This window comes from Taudactylus pleione, unplaced genomic scaffold (genome assembly GCF_031769625.1).
Source record: "Taudactylus pleione unplaced genomic scaffold, aTauple2 ptg000314l, whole genome shotgun sequence".
Classification (NCBI taxonomy): Eukaryota; Metazoa; Chordata; class Amphibia; order Anura; family Myobatrachidae; genus Taudactylus; species Taudactylus pleione.
This window is the reverse complement of record NW_028284715.1, coordinates 554,380-577,500: the sequence shown is the minus strand read 5'-3', so window position 1 is coordinate 577,500 and position 23,121 is coordinate 554,380. Positions and strand designations below refer to the sequence as shown.

The 23,121-nt window shown below is 47.1% G+C and overlaps 1 protein-coding gene and 1 pseudogene across 8 annotated transcripts in view; one reads left to right on the top strand and one right to left on the bottom strand.

Annotated features, from left to right (window-relative positions):
• The window catches only part of LOC148510580 (gap junction gamma-1 protein-like), a 165,187-nt gene that overhangs the window by 22,221 nt on the left and 119,845 nt on the right, over positions 1-23,121 (bottom strand). The window lies entirely within an intron of this gene.
• On the top strand, positions 5,181-5,993 carry LOC148510581 (cyclin-dependent kinase 5 activator 1-like; annotated as a pseudogene).

The following is a 23,121-nucleotide window of genomic DNA, read 5'->3' as shown; positions in this document are numbered from 1 at the left end:
CATGCTCAGTGGAGCAGGCCAGGAGTGAGACACAGCGCATCAGCACTGGGCTATGTATGAACTAGGCTGATGCGCTATGTCCTCAGGCAGGGATAGCTGGAAGGGAGAGTTATCACTCCCCCGCTCCGGCCGATGAGATGCTAATATATCTCATTGTTAGTGCTTCCTGCTTCGCCTCGGTAAAGAGTGTCACTATAATACATCTCCCCTATACAGTACAGTGGTATGGCATGGCATTGGTGGAGCAGTGGGTCACTGGCCTCTGTAACTTTCTCTCTCTCCACTATGGAAACTCTCAGGGGCTGAAGATGCACGGTGTGGCAACATATGCGCAGTAGCGCACAAGGATGGAGGTCGTGCCTCAGGCAGTCCAGGATTCTCGCTCCAATGGATAGAGACACCAGAGGTCACTCTCTCTCAGCACCAAGCACCCTGCAAGTCAAATGCTGGTGACCAGCAGCGGCTCCTGTACTGTCCTGTTTTACCTGAGGGGGGCTGCCGCTGCTTCTGGTCCTGGCGCCTGCAGAATGAAGGTCAGGCGCTGGGACTCTCACAAGCGCATGAGCGGCGGTACCGATGCGCATGCGCATAACACTAGACCAGCTTCTCAGAGCTGCATTGGTTGCAGCCTCAAGAAGCCCTGTAGGGCTGCCCAAAAGGCAGAGCAGCGGCTTCCACTGGAAGCCGCATTCTGCTTATCTCAGCCCAGACAGGGCCGGATTAACAATGGGGCGGGTGGAGCTCCAGCTCCAGGCCTCCCATAAGAATAGGTCCACAGGCTTCATTGCAGGCAGTGCAGTGTTGACAGGTAAAAAAATGTCCTGTCACCACAAGCGGCCGTCTGACGCTCAGCAAATTCATACCCTGAGGACGAGGCCCAACCTATTCACAGTTTCACCCACTACCCACCCCGCCGCCAGGTGCGCGAAGCCCCGCCCACAGCCGACCGAAGCGCCGTCCACCCACCGTGACTATCTGAAGCTCGGCCCCCTTATTCACGTCATAGGTACACATTTACAGTTTATTTGCCGTCATGTCATCCTGTGCATGGCACATTCATTTTACCTGGGGATGTAGATATTGAAGATAAACCATATAAAGAGAGTTTTCTCCAGAAGAAGCAGAAAGCTAAAACAGAAAGGGATAATCAGAAGTATAAAGAACTCTTCCAGTGGGTGGATTTTGACAAGTGAGTGGACATTAATTATGGTTTCATGTAAGTAAACACAGGCTCAGACTTTAATCCCCATTCAGGAGTTTTGCAGTCCCTACTCCCAGTCGCACAGAGCGGGGTGCCCTGACAGCAGAACCAGCGGCTGCATCCCGTGCTCTTATTCCCATCTCCTGCACTGTGTTGGGATAGGCGCATCGCATGACGTCTCCCACAGTCCTGTGGGCTCTGTACTGCTGCTCGGAGTGTCCATAGGATGCCCCAAGCAGCACCCTATTTACCTGGTGAAGTGGCATGGGGCGCAGGGTTATGGCGTACTGGCGCTCTGTTACGGGGCTGCCTATCCCTATAGAGTGACATCATAGACTGTGTTCTCCTATACATATACTATGCAGGACAGTGCTGTTGTCGTCTTCTTGGAGTATGTCCCATACGATGCCGCAATGCCGCCGGTCTCATAACCGACAACAGTATCCCGAGGGACTTAAGATAGGTGTCGAAAAACCTATGCCTAGCTTAATCCCGACGTTGGAATGCCGAAGGACGCATGCCCGAATGAGGTAAGTCCGAGGAGCCCTTAGAGTTAGCTGCAGGGTGAGGGATAGGTTTAGAGAGCTTAGCGGGGTTAGATTTTGGGGTTGGAGGTTGGGGTTTGGCACCCTTAGGGGGAACGGTTAGGGTTAGGCACCACTGCGGAGGGTGGGTTGAGGCACTAAGTGGGGAGGATTAGGTTTAGTAAGCTTAGTGGGGTTAGTGGTAGGTTTTGGGGGGGAGGTTAGGGTTTAGCACCCCTAGGGGGGATGGTTAGGGTTTGGCATTAAGGGGGGGAGGGCTAGGTTTAGGCCCTGGATGGCCTGATCCGCGGATCAGGGCGACATATCTTCTAGTGTGTACCAACCTTTACACTACCCCAGACGACCCAGCTGACTGCACATGTGTGACCTGAGGGCTCACAGTGCAGAGGTTGTGAAGGGATCTGCTTGGATCCCTCTTCGCAACCTCAGACCTTCTTCCCATTGGAAGGAGCGAGGATCCAGGAATCACCACCATCTTAAGTTGTTGTTGGGTACCACAAGCAAACTAAAGTTTGCTGAATCCTAGGCGGCTGTTACAGAAAAGTGAAAACATGTGGACTAGCGTTTCTGCATGTGCATCAGGTCTGTTCGGGATCATGAATAGGCCCCTAAACACATTTTTCCTTTTAAAGTTAAAGTCTGCCTTAAATGTTTATACAGCATAAATAATATTATAATGCCAACGTAGAATCTTTAGCAAAAGGCACAAGACATTATAACCTCATAGATACATAAAACAATCAGGGGTCTATTTACTAAGCAGTGTTAGGAGACAGAGTGAAAAGTGAGAAGTGAAAAGTGATAAGAAAGTGATAAGGTGCCAGACAATCAGCTCCTAACTGCCATCTCACAGGCTGTGTTTGAAAAATGACAGCTGGGAGCTGATTGGCTGGCACCTTATCACTTTTCACTCTGTCTCCTAACACTGCTTAGTAACTAGACCCTCAGTCATTTAAGTTACACAAAATGCTGCTTATTGTAACATGCCTCCATATTACATTGTGTTTAATACCTAAGCCTGTCAATTACTTTGAAGAAAAATCCTCACTGCGACAGCTGTTGCAGGCCCATTGCAGCACATGGGTAGTGTGATATACAGGCATGCGCAGTAGAAGAAAATCAGCCATTTGTGAAAACATCAGCATTGTGACAGTCTCTGAATCTGGCCCACAGATCACACCCTTTTACAAAACAAAAATAATTATTTTTGATATAGCTCCACTATAAAGTGGTTGAAGGTAGGTGCTAGCTGTGCCCTCCGTGGAGGGCGCTAGCTGTGCCCTCCGTGGAGCCTCATGGCACAGGCCACACCCCCTGTGCAAACCACACTGCTAGTTATGCACCCACATCAATAGTCACACTGCACAGCGCTGGTCACACCCTCTCTAGCAGCACACAAAAGCCCCTAAATAAATGTCAGCTCCAGGCCCTTTTGGAACTTAATCTGGCACTGGTGTGGGGGCCCCTGGATGACCGCCCCGTCCGCCCTGCCTATAATCCGGTCCTGCATACTATTATAATACACAGCATGTTACCTACTAGTGTGTATGTGAGAGCAGACACCGGCATCTTACAGCGCAGACACACACAGTAACAATGTGTAGCGCTGCCTTTATGTCTGCTTAGTTACAGCATCATCCACACTGCAGAGATCGTCTGATACATCGCCGATAGCCGTACGCAGCTGCACAGAGGACGAGATGTATGAACAGGCGTTAGGGAAATTAGTGGTATCAGTGCACGTTATGTGCGCTGATACTGCTTCTTCCCCATGTATTAATATGGGGTTGGGTGGAAAATGATATGTACCACTGTCATTATTGGCGCCGCTATCTAGAAGATAGCGCGCCGATGTACCACCCAATGTATGACTGCAGCTGATGTTCCCCTATCACCACAGCAGGGACAGCACCGTCCCTGGTTGCCGCGGCTGCCGACTCCGGGCTGCACGTGAGATCTCGTGTATGCCCAGTGGAGCCGGCCTAAGGTACCCTCCCGGTTTTCGCGGGAGGCTCCCGATTTTTCGGGTAACCCCCCGCACTCCCGGAAGGGTAGGCATTTCTCCCGCATTCTGCCCACTTCCTAGTGAAGTGGGCAGAATGAGGAGAATACCCGCGGCGATCGTGGGTCTCCGTGTAGGGGGCAGGGCTTAAAACGTGATTCTACATGAATCACATCATTTGGCCCCGCTCTCTATGCAAATTTTAGCCAATCGGGACAATTTTACCGTGAGGGGGCGGGGCTTAATGACGTGAATCGTCAGGCCCCGCCCCCCATTGCCTCCCTTCTGCTTCTCTTACCCGGGCATCTCCCGGGAAGAGATCTTCAAAGGTAGGCAACTCTGGGTAAGACACAGCGCTAGGCTAATGCGCTGTGGGGTCTGGCAGGGATCGCCAGAGGGGGGAGTTATCATTTGTTATTACATCTCGTCAGTACTGCTTCCTGCTTTGTCTCGTTAAAGAGGTGAAGCAGGAACAATTTTAGGGGCATGATGCATGCGGCTATAATACATCTCCCCCAGAGAGAGCACTTTTGACTTTGGTGCCTCAGTTGTGATAAAAATGAATACATAAAAGTGTCCTTATGATATATAGTACATATCTAATACATCAGGACACGTTTCTCACTATGGTGACAAAGCCACGGCATGTTCTGGACCTAAAACTCACTGTAAAGATGCAGTTTTAGTTCGCGAGCAGAGCTCCTTACCTTCACCTGTGACTGATATCTAAGGTAAAGGGTCCGGGTGTATAAGCTAAACCAGATACAGAAAACACTGTTAAGACAAATCTCTGCCAACATAAATTAGATTTTCTATGTCAGTGAAATGTAAATTGACTCCCTCTTCTTTGGACTTTGGTTTAACACCGGTTTGTTATAAGGGGTTTTAATTTATTAGGATTACACAAAAATCTCACACAGAACCTCAGAGTTAATGATTTATTTTAGGTAATTGCTATAATGAATTTCAAAAACTATAATTTCATTTTGATGGCTTGTGCTACCTGGGTGCCACAGACTTGCGTATTCAGTTAATGATTTTACTCTTAATATTTACACACTGGACATAGATAATCAGTGCTAGATTGGTTTACTATAGTTTTCTGCTGTTGCCTGGCCAGCACATTCAGTGTACTCACAAAAGGTTATGTCACTTTTTGAATTGTCTAGAATGTTATCAGTAGCTCATTAGCATAAATAACGCATCACAATCATCATTCCGTGTCACAATGCCCAATGTAAGCAGAGTACCTCTGACAACAACCTCCAGGACTCAGTCGCTGCCTAGTCTACAAACGGGCAGCTTCTTTCACAAAGTGCTGGATACGGATTGTGCCTATCTGATTGCTGCAGTCAGAACCACCACAGATCCGAATCTGAATTTGATTCCTGCAGACATTTCTGCTTGCAGGTACCGTGGATAAAGAATAGGAATGTGGAATTGTCTCCCATTTCGGTGCTTCCGAAAGGCGGGTCAGCCCAAGGAAGAATTATCAAATGGGACCCATCGTGCTGCTGTCAAGAACAGCAAAACTGGAAGATCTGTCGAAAGACAGTCGCTCATCTGGCGTTTTAGGCGATTTATGGCTAAGAGGAGAAAACGCAGACATGGTGAAACCGATGTCACTCATCTCATCAGAGAGAGCATGAAGGATTCTCTATCCTGTGTTGATTTAACAATTTTCACGCAGGCCTCAGACAACACTTTTGCTAAGAAGCTTGCTTCTAATGTTGTTGAAGACCAGCAAGTGTGCTTGAATCCAAAATGCACAAAGATGCAGGCATCCACCAGCGAGCTCCTGAGCTGCTTTGCCGAGTTCATCTGTGGAAGTTGTCACCAGCTGAACAATCTGTCACCTACAGATATCATTTTATGGATGACAAGTATAGACGACTCTCTCACTCGATACTAGCAGGAAGAAGGCTTCATCAACCCGGCCAATGTAGTGTTCCTCTACATGCTCTGCCGAGAGTTCAATCTATCAGAGTTGGACAGTGAGCAAGACCTACTGGCATTTCTATCCACATGTCTGTATATATCCTACGCATACTTGGGTAGTGAGATCTCCTATCCAATGAAGCCATTCCTAGTGGAAAGTTCAAAGGAAGACTTTTGGAGCCGTTGCCTCTACATCATTAATTTCATGAGCTCAAAGATGCTGCGCTTCCATGCCGACCACCATTATTTCATCCAGATCTTTGTTGATCTCAAAGCTGAGGGTGAACAGGAGATCAGCCTAGTATAGTACTGGACAAGTAATCAACATTACTCCAGGCTAAATACTATACACAGCAATCTCCACCATCCGATCCAAGCTGTGAACTAATACAGCAAGCTTCACCATCAGCTCCAGGCTGTGCACTGACACAGCAGGCTTCATCATCAGCTCCAGGCTGTGCACTGACACAGCATGCTTCATCATCAGCTCCAGGCTGTGCACTGACACAGCAAGCTCTACCATCAGCTCCGGACTGTGCTCTGACACAGCAGGCTTTATCATCAGCTCCAGACTGTGCTCTGACACAGCAAGCTTCATCATAAGCTCCAGGCTGTGCGCTGACACAGCAAGCTTCATCATCAGCTCCAGGCTGTGCACTGACACAGCAAGCTCTACCATCAGCTCCAGACTGTGCTCTGACACAGCAAGCTTCATCATCAGCTCCAGACTGTGTTCTGACACAGCAAGCTTCATCATCAGCTCCAGGCTGTGCACTGACACAGCAAGCTTTACCATCAGCTCCAGGCTGTGCTCTGACACAGCATGCTTCATCATCAGCTCCAGACTGTGCTCTGACACAGAAAGCTTCATTATCAGCTCCAGGCTGTGAACTGACACAGCAAGCTTCATCATAAGCTCCAGGCTGTGCGCTGACACAGCAAGCTTCATCATCAGCTCCAGACTGTGCTCCGACACACAGTGACTTGAATTTAGAATATTCTTTGTATTTACAATAAAATGCTTTACAGGTCTAATATATGGACAGGGTTTTACTATGCAATGTTTTGTGATTTTTTTTTTTCACTGTAACAATGTCCTGCAGAGGGACCAGAGATCGCCTTATTGGACACCAATATCTGTTTGCAAATAGGATGTGGGACTAGTAAATATTTATCTAAAAAAACCCAGGAAGCAGTGTCCCAGGTCTCCCCTTTTAGACTAGATCATTGTGGGCATGGTGCCATTGCCTTCGTGAGACAGCGCACACTATGGGTCCCTGCCAGTCACTTATCTGCTCTCCTCACAGGCGGTACATGCTACTGTCACCACGTGCTCCGCACAGTTCAGGAGGGAAAAGCAACAAGGTGAGAATTTTACTTCCTTGTGTCTGCAACCCCCATCCCATCCCCTCCCTTCCCTCTCCCTCCTTCCCGCCTACTCCTCTCCCCTCATCTCCCTCTCCTACTATCATGTGTAAGCCTTAAGGGGCATTACACTGTAAGTTGCATTACTGTGCGGAATAATATATAAAAGCCACTGCATGACTTAATGTGTTATAAGGTACACTACTATTGTGTGGCATAATGTGTATAAGGGGTACTACGGTGTGGTAAACTACACTGATTGAAATGGGAGGTGTCTTAAGTACACACCCCCTTTGAGTGACCACTCCCCCATTGTCCAGATGAACTTCTTCTGCAATAACCAAATTATTGAGGCCACTGTGAATGCTGCAGGCACACCGTGGGCTTCACATTTAAAAGCACCCCTGCCAGCCCTTATCCACCAGCGGAGGTAGAAAAAACAACCGGGAGCTGGAGAACATACATGTTTCTGTCGTAAGAAGAAGGATACGTGAGCCATGTGACACAACGAGTCAGAGGGTAAAAGGGGTATAATAATATGCCTCTGGCTGTGACTGTTCTCACCACTGCCATCGCGGAGCTTCCTCCTGGCTATCACTGTCTGCTGCTTCTGATAAGTTACCAGAGGAGCAGTGCAGCGAGGAAGAGAGAGAGAGAGAGAGGTATAAAGAAGTAGAAAGTTAGTTGCTAAAAGAGAGAGAAAGACAGAGAGTGTTTAGAGGGAAAAGGTGCAAAGATGAGGAAGAGATCAAAAACAGCGGTATGGGCAAAAGGAAAGGAGATAGAGACAAACATGGGCAGAGCCATAGAGAAGAGCATGGGGTGGAAAAGGAACCAGTTGGAAAGAGGATAGGAAGAGAGAGTGGTAGACAGAGAAGTAAAAGTGGACATGAGAGGAATGTACCAGTTATCCATCCCCCATCTTAGGACAGTCCCATTTGGCTCTTGCTCCAGCCTTAGACATTAGTTCTATTGATCACATGGCTGAAAGATTTAAAACAAGTTGAGACTTAAGTATTAGCTAATAAGCACTGGTCCTGGGTTTTTATATATATGCAATGGTACGGGCAGCACAGAAGGTGTTATGGTTAGCATTGCTGCCTCACAGCACTGAGGTCGTAGGTTTGATTCCCACTACGGCCCTAACTGTGTGACGTATGTATATTCTCCCTATGCTTGCGTGGGCTTCCTCCAGGTGCCCTGGTTTCCCTGGTAGGTTAATTGGCTCCCAACAAAAAATAACCCTAGTGTGTATGTGTGTGCCTGTGGTAGGGTACATAGAGTGTAAGCTCCACTGGGGCAGGGACAGATGGGAATGTAAAGCGCTGGGGAATATGTGTGCAATATATAAATAACTGGTAATAAAATAAACGGCTATTCATGAATTGTAGCTCCAGGGCCATGCAGACCTTCATTTGGCACTGCCTAAACCTCAACTCTCAATGGGGGTGACCGTTGTCAGGCAGTTTGCGCTGCACTGTCTGCACATGAAGCTGCCTGTCTGTCACAGATTTGTACTGGTCAGACAGTGACAGGCAGCTGTTCTGTCAGTAGGGAGGCTGAGGTGCAGCTTGGGCTGGTTTTGTAAGAGACTGGGATGGAGGGACAGGAAGGAGAGACATTTAATTGTGTGCCGTGATCTGCCCAAGGAAGAGCAAAGTCACAGATGACTGTCATAAAGCTCACCTGAGGCATATATATATATACACACACATACATACACACAGATATATATATATATATACACACACACACACACACACACTAGCTGGAGTACCCGGCGTTGCCCGGGATTTTAAGAATGTTTGTTTAGACATCATCCTCCAACAAACCTCTCCTTAGGCAGGCCTCCCGAAAAGTGTGACAAGCTTCCCCATCCACAGTCCTAAGGTCTTTGAAGGAAGTAGGACCTGTAACGGTGTAAAGCAAACTTCAGAGATAGAAGCATTCAGAATTTGTCGGATGTACAGTGTAAACACGGCCAAGAGCTTCTGTTGCTCTGATACCAGGATGACTGTGTACTTCCTGGTTGTAATATAAAGATTTTATTTTTGTTTCATTTCATAATTTGATTTTATAACATGCATTTTGCTACATACTAAGGAATTATGGAATTTTATTCTGTAGTATATAATCTAAGTCCCTGAGCATCATTTACTAGAGCCAAGCTCTGATCTCCCTGCCTGCCCTGGATCCCTTACCCGATGCAAAACCTCGCAATGCCGCTGTCGGGTCGCAAGGTTTTGTATTGAGCGGGCTTAACACTGATTGGCTGAGAGAGCCATCTGTCACGGCTCTCAGCCAATCAGCGTTAAGCCCATTTAATATGCACAAGAAGATGGCACCCGTCATCCCTCGCTGCTTGACACCGCCAGCATCCCCCTCTGCCGACACCATCAGCACCTCCACTGGCAGCATCCCCCGCCGATGACACCACCGCTGCTGACACTGTCGGCATGCCTGCAATGCTGCCCCACATACTCAGGACACCCTTAGCGACCTCCACACTGCCAACACTGTCGGCACTCCCACACTGAGGACACCACTAGCACCCCTGCACTGCCGACACTGTCAGCACACATGCACTGAGGACACTGCTGGCACCCCCGCTCTGCCGACACCACCGGCACGCTGCATTGAGAACACCCTTGCACTGCCAACACAGCAAACCTGCACTGAGGACACCGCTGGCACCCCCACACTGCCGACATCACCGGCACCCTGCATTGAGAATACCCCTGCACTGCCGACACAGTCAGCAAACCTGCACTGAGGAACCACTATTGCTATTAAGTCAGGCTTATTAGGAGTCTGAATATGGTCAAAATTGATATCTGCATCCATGAGGAGAGATCCATCTGATTTACAGTCAGCCCCATAAAGATGGCAACTATACTGGGATGCAAAAACACAGCTCTGTAGCACAAACTTTTATGTATACTTGCTCATGCATCAGCTTACACAACTAGATGGTGTCAACAGTGGCGACCAACCTGTTTTGTCTACCTCCTTGGTTGCTGGACCGCACTATGGAACGCACAGAGGCTACTTCTGGTTCATTCCTTTGTCAGCCCCTGAAGGGTAAAACCGATTGAATGAATCGTATACACCGTGGAGACCCTGAATGCCGCAAACAGCTGCATAAGGAACTGGAAGTGGTTGCTGTGCATTTCATAGTGCGATCCAACAACCAGGAAGTACACAGTCATCCTGGTATCAGAGCAACAGAAGCTCTTGGCCGTGTTTACACAGTACATCCGACAAATTTTTAATGCTTCTATCTCCGAAGTTTGCTTTATACCTTTACAGGTCCTTCTTCCTTCAAAGACCTTAGGACTGTGGATGAGGAAGTTTGTCACACTTTTCAGGAGGCCTGCCTAAGGAGAGGTTTGTTGGAGGATGATGTGTAAACATTCTTAAAATCCCAGGCAACGCCGGGTACTCCAGCTAGTGTGTGTGTATATATGCAGTTGGGCACTAGGCACTCTGGACAAGGATAAGTAATCTTAAGGGTGCCTTTCCAAACAGGTAATAGCAATTATGTACCCCTCATGAAGCCACAGATAGCTCCAGGAATAAAAAGGCGGCACTCCTTCTTCAGAATAGACGATATATATTAGAATGGCATATCACACAAGGTGTCAATGTTTCAAAGCCACACAGGGCTTTTTTATCAGGACTTATGCTAAACAATAAATAAATTATATATATATATATATATATATATACACACACACACACACACACACACACACACACACACACACACACATACATGCACACGCATTTAGTCCAGGACATTACGCCATAGTTAATGAGAGGTTCAGGAACTGAGTTCCTGCTAAGAAATAGTACAGGTGCTAACTATGCCCCTCATGGCATTACCCACACCCATTGTGCAGACCACTCCTCTGCAGCACCGGTTATGACACCACATCACTAGTCACACTCACTCAGGGCTGGTCACAACCCCTACAGTGGCACACAATAGGCCATTCATAAATTTCAGCTCCAGGCCTATGTGGACCTTAATCTGACACTGCCCAGACTTGGAGTCCCAGGGGAGGAGACACCTCCCCCTGGGGCTGCCTGTCTTCAGTGTGACTGGCAGGAGGCGCTTCCAATATGAAGCCACCTCCTGTCACACAGTGTAGCCAGTACAGTGGAGGATTTTACTGGGGGGGCTGCAGCCTCGCAGCCCCTAGGTAAAATCCGCCACTGCTAGTGACACTGGGCCTGATTCAGACCTGCTCGCTAGTATGCGTTCACACGCAGCCTGCCGATGTTTGCAATGTGAGCGTGCTAATGCCTTGCCGTGCGATCGCCTGCCTTGCTGTGGGTTTGCCAGATTTGCATCCGCTGGCTGCGTGCGAACGCATCTAGCGAGCGGGTATGAATCGAGCCCACAGTGCCATGGGGAGCGCCGGTCCTGACCCCTAGTTACTGCTCTGCCTGTCAAACGTCTTTCAATGTCATAAGTATAATTTATGCAGTAAATGAATGTGTTAGACATCTCATTTCAAGAGCCCTAACAAAGTGACGGATGCTTCCACTGGAGACAATGGTAGCTGTTTATTTTACTTTTTCTGTATTTGGCATTTTCATGGATATTCACACTTCAAGGGATTTTCCTAATGCCCATAACGTTTTTGGCAATGTATTTGTGGCTGCAGAAAACATTATGAGAGCATTGGGAAATCATACACCCTTCACACAATCTAGTAATAACTGATGTAACCTATGAGGCTTTGATGTGAGAGGATATCCCCTGCCTGTTTACCCTGGAGAGCCTACAGTTGCTAAACGGCTCTGATATATACTTTGGGATTTCTCCAAAATAACCCGCGGTCAGGAATTTGTCCTTAGGATACTCTACTTTCAGCAACGTAATCTCCAGTGCATAATGGGCTACAGCTAGAATGTGCCATGGTGCCTAGGAAAGGGAATACCCACCCATTATACAATGAACATTTTTTAAATGTTTGCATTATGTGGAAATGATTTCTAGGATACCCAGTGCCAGATAAAGGTTCATCTGGGCCTGGAGCTGAAATGTATGAAAGGCCTATTGTGTGCCGGTGTGTTTCACCAGAAGAAATTAGATCTAGACACTTTAATGAGAACTAAAAAAAAGTTCCTAAGTGCCACAAATAATAAAATATGACTATATCTATCTATATTCAGGGCCACATAGGACCCTTTTCTAAGGGGTCTCCCAGTGACGCCTGAGGTCTTCCCAAGTTCAGTGGGCGGTCCAGATGGCCAATGTATTGTATTGTATGGATTTGTACTGAATTCCGTCATCGTTGCCCTGTCCCCTGCTTCACATTGCAGATAGATATCTGACACACTGTGTAGCAAGGGTGGGGCCACAATGATGTGATTGCGCCATCATGCCCACTGTGCCGCCCACCAGATCATGCGTGAAAGACAGGAAGAACAGCATGCTGTCACATACGTCCCTCTGTGATGATGTATGGGGCAGCACAGCGCTGTCATGGCTATAGTACTAGAGTGCGTTGGGGATGGAGAGGAGCAGGGGCACACTGAGGTGACCTGACATATGAGATATATATACACACTGTGTGTATATATATATATATATATATATATATATATATATATATACACACACACACACACTGTGTATATATATATATATATATATATATATTTACACACATACACATATATATATACACATACACACACAGATACAGACACACACACACACACACACACACACACACACACACACACACACACCAATCAGACATAATATTAAAAACCCCTGATAGGGGAAGTGAGTAACTTTAATAACATTTATTATTTCAATACAATTGCACCTGTAAAAGGGGTCTGATACATTAGGCAGCAACAGGTAACAAAGGGTGGAGGGTGAGGGAAGATGAGCATACAGGTACAGGTAAGCATGGGGAAGGGGGAAAGCAGAGGGGGTAAGGGGACTGCCAGTAGCGGGAAATCTGGCTTTCTTTGACGCTGTGGAGATGAGGCTTTGTGTGGCAGAGTCAGTGCAGCCTGGGTGCTGCGTGTGTCACTACTGTCTCACTGCAGTGCTACCCCAGTTAGCGCGAGGCATTACCTTATAGTTGGAGGATGAAATCCTCCTCCGGCTGCAGAGAGATCATCCGCAGTTACCGACAACGCACCAGGGAGGCAGATGTATCTTGTACAGCAGAGGTGATGAGGAAGCCATTGCTGCTGCTGAGTTTAGAATGAGTGAAGTGACGTCACGCCACTTGGAGGAGGAGCCGCCGTACCAGCCCTTAAGACTATGCAGCGCAGGGAGGGCTAGTGCTAGTGAAACCTTCCACTGCGCTGCAGCTACCAAATATATGTTAGGTGTTTGAACCGCGGGTGGCCGTGGAGGATGGGGGAGCGGGGGCCCCTCAGTCAGACAGCAGCAGGCAGGCTGTAACAGGAAGAAAAAAAATTCCTGTCTGAGTGACAGCAGATCCCATGGGCCTATTTTGATGGGAGGGCCTGGAGCTGTAGCTCCACCCGCCCCATTGTTAATCCGGCCCTGAGGATACCATAAGCCATTTATGAACCCTTGTCATAAACACAACCCCACATGTGTCCCAATTTTGTTTTGCAGTTCGTCAAGTTGGAGACTGCGGGGATGGGAGGATCAGCGCGTTCGTTACTCAATGTGCGCAAGAAGGGAAGAGACTGAGGACCCGAATTAGACTGTCTACTGAGCCAGTGGACTCTCTTCTGAGCCAATGGACTGTCTATTGAGACGCCCACCACCTATTATAATCTGCTGTGGTGCGCAGATATTCGCACCATCGAGCAGACATCAGCTGCGCCATCAGACAATAGAGCAACCCTATAGTTGCTCAGAATGTCCGACTGCTCATGGACACAGTTCCTGACCATACTTGCCTACCCTCCCGATTCGTCCGGGAGCCTCCCGAAAATCGGGTGCCACTCCCGTCCCCCCCGGAAAGGCAGGCAAGGTTCCCGGCCGCCAACAACCCATTCCCCCCCCTGCTGTTACAGTATAAACCCCAGTATTGGGGGGGGCGGTGATGCGATTCGTGCTGAATCGAGTTATTGTGGCCCCGCCCCCTGCCTCACAAAGCCATTAATATCGGCATTGTGAAGAGGGGGCGTGGCCATGGTGACGCAATTGTGCTGTCAGGCCCCATGCTCCACCCCCCAATGACACGTCATTGCCTGGACTCGCCTCCTTTTGCCGCAACACGTCCCCCATTGTGGAAGCCCGACAGCTCCCTCCAGGAAGGAGGAAGCCAATAGTCGGCAAGTATGTCACTGACACCGACACGTCCCGACGCACCCGCAGATTAAACCCACCTCCCAGGAACACCTATTGCGAAAAGCATGGTTCTAATGCAGTTCCCACCTATGTCCCCTGGCAGTAGCCATCGGGACGCATACGCCTCGGACACTTGCACTCAATGTTTTAAATGCATCCGCATCTGAATCCGGCCCCAACTCTCAAAATCCAAATTACATTTTGGGGCCGAAACAGAATGGGGACTACACCAGTTTGCGTAGTGTACAGTATATTACTTGATTTCTCTCTGCGCATACCCAGACAAGTGAACGTACGTATATGCGCCCATGCAGATTGGCATGATTCTGCCTCTATACCTCCACCTGCACTTGGATAATGGGCATTATAATACAGACAGAGTACAGTAAGTAAGGGTGTGTTTGTACAATTGCAAATAAATGCAGATAGGGACGCAGGGGTGTATTAAGAGAGGAGGGAGCCTGTGTGCTTTTATCCGTCCAGGCCCCCTCCTCTCTAGCCGGCAGCGCATTAGTGAGCACTAGTACTGTAGACTCTGGCGCTGTGCGCTGTCTACTATGCAAGGTCTCTGGGGAAATGGAGTAGCAGCCATTTTCCCAGTGATTGTTTTTCCATTGTGCATGCGGAAAACTCTGGGAAAATGGCCTCCGCGCCATTTCCCAGGTGATTTGTGCAGCACTGCCATTGCTGACACAGGATTCCGGAGAGGTGAGCATTGAAGAAATGGTTGCAGGGTGTGCAGTGTCGGCCCCCCTGGACCATACTTGCCGACATTCTGGCTGCAGCAGGATCAGCACAGCGCGTGCGGGGGGTCATGACGCTGCATATGGGCACATGGCCGGAGACAGTATCTGGCATTAGGGGGTGGAGTGTGGGGGGGCGTAACTGCTAAATCGCATAATTGTGGCCCCACTCTTGCTGCACCTTGCCGAGATTACTGACATTGTGAAACAGAGGACGGGGCCACGATGATGCAATTTAGGGCAAATCGCGCTATCGCTAGCAAATTTTATATAAGCATGCAGTTCTGGAAAAGTAAAAATATCACATTGTCCGGGAAAATAGGAATTAGTTCAAATGTTTGTACAGGTCACAACATGGCAGAACAGTTTTTGTTCATATTTTAAAGAGCAAGTTAAGATTAACACGAATATACAGCAGTCTGTGTATAGAATAATTGAAGGGTTTGTGCTTAGATAAATATATATGTCATTGTCCATCATACTCTCTCTCTTTCCCCTCTGCAGCACTTTGCCATATTTGGGGGAAGGTGCTTCTCTGACACAGTAGGCAGAGTCTGACTGACAGGCTTGTAGACTTGCTCTCCAAGAACAAGACTACTAAACTAGTTACTGTGCTGGTATTCAATTATTTTCTTCAATGCACAAGACACCTGTTTGGTTCTACCAAAATCGTTTTTAATCAAAATATCCACAAAATAGAAATGCAAATAAATAACTACACATAAATAGCAGCAATAAATAACAATATTAATAAGCAAAGTGAAAAAAAGTATACACATATAAAAAACACTTTTAAAAGTCATAAGCGCAGTATCTATTTTAGTAGTCTTGTTCCTTTGTTAATATTTTTAGGGTACTAAGTAGACCCTAGTTACGTGCAGCAGGTACCAATTAGGTGTTTTTTTTAAATATATTGCCAACAGCGCCAGGAAGGGTAGTGTGTTTTTCACTACAATGAAGGCAGAATAGTGGTTTCATTTCATAGTCATACATACACAGTAATGTCAGAGTAAATTTTTAACTTCTATCCCGTGCCATTTCTAATTGAGCAACAGAGGAATGTTAGGGCTACATTGCACAATGCATGTCACACTCATATAGGAAAATCTGGAGTTTATTTGTCTTTAACAGTAAGTGGGCTGTTTCTGAAAGAGAGAAAAGCCATTTCTCCAAATAAAATATATGTTATTGCCAGAGATAGGGCTTCTTTCAATCTATCAAGGCATACTTGCCAACTCTCCCTCATTGTCAGGGAGACTCCCTGAAATAGCAGCAATCTCCCTGTCTCCCTGAAGAGTCTAGGGGGTATATTTACTAAAGTTTAGTAGTGGATATGTTGCCCATAGCAACCAATCAGATTCTACTTACCACATACCTGCCTACCCTCCCGATTTGGTCGGAAGCTTCCCGGAAATCGTGTGCCACACCCGGCCCCCCGGAAAAGGCAGCAAGCCTCCCGGCAGATGGGGGGGGGGTTTTCTTATGGGAATTTTTTTTTTTGCCCTCCTGGGGACTCAGTGGCGCCCTCTAGGGGCCGGCGCCCCGGGCGACGGCCCTGTTAGCCCGTCCCTAGAACCGCCACTGGATGTAAGTTTATGGCACTGCTTTAAGATGTAGCAGTACACGCCCACTTTACCCCCGCGCTCATAGGTGTTTGCTTCACAATCTTTCTGAAATTAATTTTCATAAGTAGGCAAGTATGTATCAAGGGCTACACTACATATTTATTATATGTTATTTGTACACACATATTCTGCAGCTCTTTACACAGAATATTTGGCCATTCACATCAGCTCCTGCCCCAGCTGAACTTACAATCTATATTTCCTACCAAATGTACACTCACATGCAGGGACGGACTGGGGCTGTAATAAGGCCCTGGCAAAAGTGCCACACCTCACGGGGGCATGTATCAAATCACAGGACGTGGCCTCGCAGCATACTCTGGGGTCTATTTACTAAGCAGTGTTAGGAGACAGAGTGAAAAGTGATAAGGTGCCAGCCAATCAGCTCCCAACTGTCATTTTTCAAACACAGCCTGTGAGATGACTGGCTGAGCAGAGCACCGTGAGGCTTTAGGGTCGGATTGGGGCGAGATGGCCTGTCCAGCCCGGATACAAGCACACACTAGGGTAATTCTTTGTCTGAATCCAATTAACCGACCAGTATGCTTTTCAGGGTTGTCGACATTCTGGCTGCCCCTTCCGGGAGGGAGAAGCCAGATCTGCATAGCAGGGGGGCGTGGCGGGCATAGGGGGGCATGGTCAGACAGCTTGCCTGGCGTTTGTGGGCAGAGCGGGGCTGTGGCCACGCGATCACGTCATTTTGACCCCATTTTGGCCACGATCACCAGCATTGTGGAGCAGGGCGGTGGGGCCAAACAATTACGCGATTCAGTGTGAATGACATCATTCGTCTCCCTTGCTGCGGGGGTTTCTCTTGTTTCTCTTGGGGAGCGGTGGCCGCTGGGAGGCTTGCCTGCCTTTCCAGGGGGCCGGGGACGGCAGCAGATTTTCGGGAGGCTTACGGCCCCCTCGGGAGGGTAGGCAAGTATGATGTGTTTGGATTGTGGGAGGAAACTGGAGCACCCAGAGGAAACCCACATAAACATGGGGAGAACATACAAAGCAAATACCACTCAATTAGGGCCTTGGTGGGAATCAAACCCAAGACCTCAGTGCTGTGAGTTAGTAATGTTAACCATTACGCCAACTGTGCCGCCCGTATGTGCTTTAGCTGGCAAAAGCCCCCGCTGGCAAAGAGATTCACAGTTGCAGTCGGAACTTCCAATTACACTGTGCACGGGTGTTAGGTTGACATTTATCATGTTGACGTGTATCAGGTCGATATGATGTCGACAAGCTTAACATGTCAATAGTATTAGTGACCATATTGACATTCATCATGTCTACACAGGTGACATGTTGACATGAAATAATGTCGACCATGTGACCGGAACCCCCCCTGTACATGTGTCATCTAGAAAAACCTGGTCACCCATGTGCAAATATGCAGAGCTGGCCAGTGAAGGGGATGGACTATTCACACCACTGCAAGCCAGTATCACTAGATATTTCCTAACGCTATGATAAGGGGCCATAACATAGTTTTTGATATTGACGCAAAATAGTAATTAGGCCCATAAGTGTAGATTGTAGGGAAATTGTGGACATCTGTGTATTCCCTCCCTGCATTTACCCTCTCTGCCGCACAATCCTGAAAATAATAACGCAAAATGTTTTCACATGGGGGTACTTCTCCATACCCCATATAAGCACAGCCACCGCTATCCTGGATTTGAATTAGAGAATGGTTTCATAGTGGTCTGTAAAACTTGTTCTTAGCAAGGAAATGTCAATTCAGTTCTTGGCATTCACTCTACAATCGCTGTTAACTTCTTGGAAAAATCACATCTTCCAAACACCCTGGAACATTATTAGATGTCACTTTCTGACCTCCAGTTCCCTTATACATGAAAACGCTTCCTTCACTCCCAATAATGTCCTGGACGAGGTTCTGGAAGAATATAATGATTATGACCTGGACGAGGCTCTAGGAGAGTATAATGGGTGATGGATGGCTCACTGCCCTGATCTCTAATGATGATAACTGTTGAACTGTTGCAGGGGTCTAGAGGCCAACAGAGCAACACTCTTAAAAACAACCTGTCACCAACTCACAGCGAAGGAGCAATACTCAGTGGCAGCGCAGTCCAAAATTCAAATAGGGTAGCCACACCAACTGCCAGTGAGTCCCGGCCGGCGATATCTGGCAGCATTTGGGGTGGCAGTTGGTGTGGCTCCTTTGTATGAATTTTGAACTGCACTGCAACCACATCTCTGGAGCCACCACTGCTCAGTGGAATAAAGTTGATCAATTTACTAGGAGATAGTAATACGAACGCAGAGAGAGGATGGATAGATTGAATTGTGGTTCTGCCCACAAAATGACAGCCGCCCATGCCCTGTGAGATTGAAGAGGGCTACACAATGCAAATTCCTTTTGTTTTGCCGTTGTGCGTCTAGGTGGTCCGCCGAGCCCGGTTCATGCCCTCTCGCCACTGTCAAGACGATACCTACACTATCTACTGTATTGGCGGATTCACTAATGCACCTAACTGCAGTGGGAGGTGGCATGTGTGTGCATCGCAGCCATGTTATCCTCTACCTAGGAATCTAGAACCCAGATACTTAGCTGAGTTTCCACAATTCAGAAGTACGTAGTGGGGGAGCCAGCTGCCCTGATAATATTTGCTTTGACAAATGCAGCTAACAAGTGATTATTATTTTTTTTCTGCAAGAAGCATCATAAAAACAAAAATTGTTAATAAGAATAAATAGGCAACTTTAAAACAGTTCGACGGCATGTACTCTGTATCCGGCATGTACTCTGTATCCGGCATGTACTCTGTATCCGGCATGTGAAAGGCCATGCTGGAAATTATATCACAGTGCGATGACTGCATGGGAGAAGTACTATTTATAGATGTTTCTGTGGAATGCGCTAGCACTTTAATGGGGATTTATTGCTCACTCCATTGTGACCTAACTACTTACTTATTTTGTTTAATTATTTAGTAAAATATCTATAAAAATTAGAGATGTGCAGTTCGGTTTTCCTGAAAGACAAACCCAAACTTAAGGGTTCCAAGCAGAACCGAGTCCCGGCTCGGATCACATTTGGGGTTTCCGAGTAGAAGCAAGTCCCGGCTCGGATCACTTTTGGGGTTCTGAGAAGAGCAGAGTCCCAGCTAGGATCACTTTTGGGGTTCTGAGTAGAAACGAGTCCCATCTAGGATCACTTTTGGGGTTCTGAGTAGAACAGAGTACTGTCTCAGATAACTTTTGGGGTTCTGAGTAGAGCAGAGTCTCGGCTCAGGTCTGCTGTAAGTTCAGAACTGGGATTTTAAAAGCGAATCTCAGTTTTGGATTAAAACAGGTCCAAATTACATGATTTTAGCTGATTTTTTTTTAATCAATTTTAAAGAAATCCAAAGCCAAAACGGAATCCGAACGAAAACATTTGAGGGTGTTTTTGCCCAAACCAAAACATTTGAGGGTGGTTTTGCCAAAAAACAGAATACTGAGGTCCACACACATCTTTAATTAAAATGCATACTTGCCCACTCTCTCATATTTACAGGAGACTCTTGAACTTTGGGGGAGTCCGTCCTGATCCTACCTACTTCTCCCATGATGTGGGTGGGGTGTAGGACTAAAGACGCGATTCGCTTATGTCACGGGGACATCCTGAACCGACCACTCCACGGCCCCTCCCGGAGCTCAGCCTTCCAAAATAGGTAAATGTGGTAAACTGATGCCCATCTGTTCATTTGAAGATGCAGAACTGTTGTGTGACTGTTAACAGAATAAAAGTGACGCTCTCCAGTGTACAACATACACTTACATCACAATTTACATGCGGTCTTAAACATATGACCATCCAGATTCGAAGAAAAAAAATGCAACGTGCACAGAGGCATGGTGGGTAGAGATTTGTAAATAGAATTTTTTTCCCCATAGTCACCAAAATAGCTCTATGCAGACCAGTCTAAACACTGCAATTGGATCTCAATCTATGACTGTCTTTGTATCTTTACATGTGCAACTGTAGTATTTATCGTGTACTCATTATTAACAGCTATTTATATAACGCACACATATAGCGCAGCGGTTTACATAGAATATTTTAGTTATACCACATCAGTCCCTGCACCAGTGGAGCTTACAGTCTATATTTACTACCACAAAGACACACACTATAGGGTTCATTTTTGTCAGTTGCCAATTAACATATTAGTATGTTTTTGGAGTTTGTGTGGAAAACTGTAGCGCCCGGAAGATGCCCATTCAAACACAGAGAGAACGTACAAACTCTACACATCGGTCTCCCTGGTTGTCCACATACCATACTGGTCAAAATTGGCAACTCTCGCTCCATGGGGCCTATTCATCAACACTAAAATAACGGTTTTAAGGACATTTTCCTTAATTACTGTTTTTTTAGTATTCATTAACACACTTAACACAGGAGATATCACTGATATCTCCTGGTTAAGTCTGCCTGCGTTAATATCCACACACCCCAAACATTAGTACATTAGTATGGGGATATGGAAAGGCTATTCATCAAACTCCGAAAATTATGTATTTTCGGAATTTGATGGTTTTGCTCTACGCCACTCTCAGGTGGCATATAGCGGGTTACACTTACCTGCTGTCAGCTGGGCGTGTCCTCCGCCGGCTCCCCCCGTCACTCTGGTCGCTTCTCAGGCTCCGGCTGCTGCTCTGACACTGTGTTCTCCCGGCAAAACACAGTAAAGTTTCTTTTTTCTAAACTTTACTGTGTTCTGCCGGGAGAACACAGTGTCAGAGCAGCAGCAGGAGCCACAGCTGTAGGCAGTGCTGCGCATGCTCTTCTTTTATGGATGTAACAGCGCATGCGCAGCACTGATCCAGTTGCGGTAAGTTAGAGTAGATCGGGAAAAGTATTTATTTCCCAAAAAGCGGTCATCGCAAAAATGACAGCTTTTTGGAATAGATACTTATGGAGAGGAGGAATGATGAATTCCTCTGGTAATTAGGTAGAACTCCAGCAATCTCCCTGTCTCCCTGAAGAGCCTAGCAATCTCCCTGATTCCACCTTACCCCATTATGAAGGTGTTAAATTAATTAAAAAACATACATATATACACATATATATATATATATATATATATACACACACACACACACACACACACACATTCAAATGGGATCATTAGTATAATTTCCTTGCATTGGTTATGAGGCACAATGATCCGATCCCTATGGCTATGAGCATTTTCTGAAAAGTATCAGTGTGTTTTCATCAACAAGTAGATCTTACTAACTGCTTTGGGGCTCGTTGACATTTGGATGTAAATCAATTTTATGACACGCCTCTCAGATGTAGCAGTACACGCCCACTTTACCACCGCGCTCATAGGTGTTACTATCACAATCTCCCTTTTTCAGAAGTAGGCAAGTATGGTTGGGGGTGTGATGTAGCCAATCACATCATCACAGTCTTGCCCCCACAATGTTATGCCACGATTTTTGACAATAGGTTGCTAGAGGCGGAGCCATGATGACACAATTCATAGTGAATCACGGCCCCTTGTCGTACAAATATTACCCAAAAGCTCTGGGATGCGGGAGGCTTGTCCACTTTTCCAAGGATGGGGAGACTCTACCCCAAATCCAGGAAATTTCGGCAGAGTGAGCAAGTACAGTATGTCACATACCTGCCTACTTTTCAGAACCCTCATCATGGAGATTCCATAGCGAGATACAAAGGACAAGTTTCAGGGTGTGACAATGCAGTTTTCACCATCATGGCCTGCACCCAACAACCCTATTTGGGCTATGGATGGTGCAGAGGAGGCGGGACCATGCCTTCCCGGAGGGGGCTGCTAGAATGTCAGCAAGCCTGCTTATACACACAGTGGAGGCAGCCATTTTGTGGGCTGAGCCAATATTCAGCTGTTTGTCCAGCAAGAGCCCAGGAGCTAGTGGCATCAGCGAAATGTGAGGCATAATATTGTAATTGTGGGGGAAGATTTTTTTTTTTCCCCCATGTACCCAAGTCTTTCTGTCTTTAAATAGGAAAAAATAAATATCCAGGTATATACCAAGCACTCCAGGGTAATACATAGTATTATCCTGGAATTCTGTTAAAAAGTATAGTATAACCTCCACATTCCATTACAGACAGCTGACGCTCCTCTCACATCGTTACGGCCAGTGTCAAAAAGATGAAACAATCAACTGTCCCTGCTTGCCATGAGGAGCCACGGGCCCGGTACTGAGGGGGGGCACAGCCAAATCCGAGGAGGTGTAACAGCGCCCCCTTAAAAAAATTGAGAAATAGTTTTCCCTGTGCCAGCTGCCACACGGGGGGCCATTTTTCCCCCTCAGCTGCAATGCAAAGGGTGAAAATGTCCCCCTCAGCAGCTGACAAGGTCGGGGGTCATGCTCCACCAAACAAAGCCCGATCCCGGGTAA